Here is a 2770-nt window from a genome sequence, read left to right on the forward strand (position 1 = left end):
AGCTTCAACATCAGTCCTTCCAATGAACACCCAGGACTGATTTCCTTTAGGAAGGACTGGTTGGATCTCTTTGCAGTCCAAGGGATTCTCAAGAGTCTTCTCCAACACCACAGTTCAAAAGCATCAATTCTTCAGCGCTCAGCTTTTTTTTATAGTCCAACTCTCACCTCCACACAGGACTACTGTAAAAACCATAGCTTTGACTAGATGGACCTTTGTTGACAAAGCAATGTCTCTGCTTTTTAATATGCTGTCTAGGTTGGTCATAACTTTGCTTCCAAGGAGTAACCTTCTTTTAATTTCATGGCTGAAATCACCATCTGCAGTGATTTTGGAGCCCCAAAAAATAAAGTCTGACACTGTTTCCACTATTTCCCCATCTATTTGCCACGAAGTGATGGGACTGGATGCCATGATCTTCGTTTTCTGAATGTTGAGCTTTAAGCCAACTTTTTCACTCTCCTCTTTCACTTTCATCAAGAGGCTCTTTAGTTCTTCTTCACTTTCTGCCATAAGAGTGGTGTCATCTGCATATCTGAAGTTACTGGTATTTCTCCCAGCAATCTTGATTCCATCTTGTACTTCTTCCAGCCCAGGGTTTCTCATGATGTACTCTGCATAGAAGTTAAATAAGCAGGGTGACAATATACAGCCTTGACATACTCCTTTTCCTATTTGGAACCAGTCTGTTGTTCCATGTCCAGTTCTAACTCTTGCTTCCTGACCTGCATACAGGTTTCTAAAGAGGCAGGTCAGGTGATCTGCTATTCCCATCTCTTTCAGAAGTTTCCACAGTTTGCTGTGATCCACACAGTCAAAGGCTTTGGCATAGTCAATAAAACAGAAATAGATGTTTTTCTGGAACTCTCTTGCTTTTTCAATGATCCAGCAGACGTTGGCAATTTGATCTCTGGTTCCTCTGCCTTTTCTAAAACCAGCTTGAACATCTGGAAGTTCACGGTTCACATATTGCTGAAGACCTGGCTTGGAGAATTTTGAGCATTACTTTACTAGTGTGTGAGATGAGTGCAATTGTGTGGTAGTTTGAGCATTCTTTGGCATTGCCTTTCTTTGGGGTTGGAATGAAAACTGACCTTTTCCAGTCCTGTGGCCACTGCTGAGTTTTCCAAATTTGCTGGCATATTGAGTGCAGTATTTTCATAGCATCATCTTTAAGGTTAGGTTAGATGTGTTTGGTATCAGAAAGTAATGACCAACTCTTAAGGATCACAGCAATTCTGAGGAAAGAATACAATAAAATGCTCATCTTCTTCAACAGCTTCTTCCTTGTAGCCAGAGGACTAATATTTAATCTGGTCCTAGGCATTTGAGTTCCTTATTTAAAACTCTCTTTTCTCTGTCCCTAACTGTATTTGAAGTACATTACCTTTTTTCTTAGCAAAGAATGACGTGGTTAACCACCCCAGTCCCCACCATTAGATGAGGGGTGGAGACTAATATAGATCCAGGTACCCACCATTAGACTAAAAGTGGAAACTAATATATATACCCAGGAATCCTTCATTAGACTATGTAACAGAGACCAAGACAGACCCAAGGATCCCCCAGGGATCCTCCACTAGACTACAAGTGGAGGCCAAGAGAGACCCAGGGATCCTCTACTAGAAGTAGAGACCTAGGTTTTAGTCCCAGTTGTATCACTATATGCTTGTGTGACCATGAGCATATCCCTGAACCATTCTAAGCTCCAATTTCTTCATGTAAGACTGATTTCTAAAGTATCTTCCACTTTTCGATTGATGTTTGCCTTGTCTTGTTGTAAACAGCTAAAAACATGCTTTCTTTGGCTCTCATGGACACTATGATGTTTTCTTCCTAATTTAGTTCGAAGGGCTTCAAACACTTTGATAGAAAATCTTTTAACAGAAGACCACTTGTCTATTTTCTTTGTGCCTTATTCATCTACATTGTGCTCTCATAAACTGAGTATTTTTTTCTTCTCTGGTACTTGGTGTGTTGAAAACTCGTCATCAACAGGCTGGGTAGCCACTGTGACCATAACTGATCCACGATTGTGGCTATAAGGTAATTTTCTAGAATGGCTTGGGGGATGCATATGCTTTTTCAATAAAATTGTGGATATCTGAAAGTAATTTAAGTTTTATACCTTCAAAAGAATGTTCACATAAATACGTTTTTTGTTGTTGTCAGACCATGTTTCAGTGACTGGGAGAGAGAAATGGCTTGGAAAACAAACATCATTCTAAAGCACCAAGCACCACCCCTACCTCATCTTCCCAGCATAATTCTAAGTTCTGCTGTCTCAGAAATCATAGGACAAAATTTAACAACTGTAAAATCTAGGTGGTGAACAGATGTTTTCACTGTACAATTCTTTCAACGTTTTTGTGAAAAAAAGCATAAAGAGAAGATGAATTCCTGGGCTGGGCAGTGGGGCCTAGCCTGGGCATGGGAGATCACTCTCAACGTGACCTGGAAGACAGCCTCTCTGCCTTCTTCCTGGAGACTTGCCCTTTCTTTTCTCACTCCAACAAGTGATGTGATAAATACACTGAACGGAGTCTAAGATCATAGCTGATGAGGGTTTCCCTGGCTGTCCCTCCCACCCACCCATTCTGCTGCACTTAGCTACCTACTGCTCAGGGACACCTCACTGGCACCCAGGAAAGGGGTTTTGAACACCTGTCTTTAAAACTTAACAAATACCTTTATGGTGATCAAGACAGACTGGGATGTAGACAATATAAATTTATAAATAGATGATGCAGTTTATTTATCTTAGCCAAAG

Source organism: Bison bison, unplaced genomic scaffold (assembly GCF_000754665.1).
Source record: "Bison bison bison isolate TAMUID 2011002044 unplaced genomic scaffold, Bison_UMD1.0 scf7180017864467, whole genome shotgun sequence".
NCBI lineage: Eukaryota > Metazoa > Chordata > Mammalia > Artiodactyla > Bovidae > Bison > Bison bison.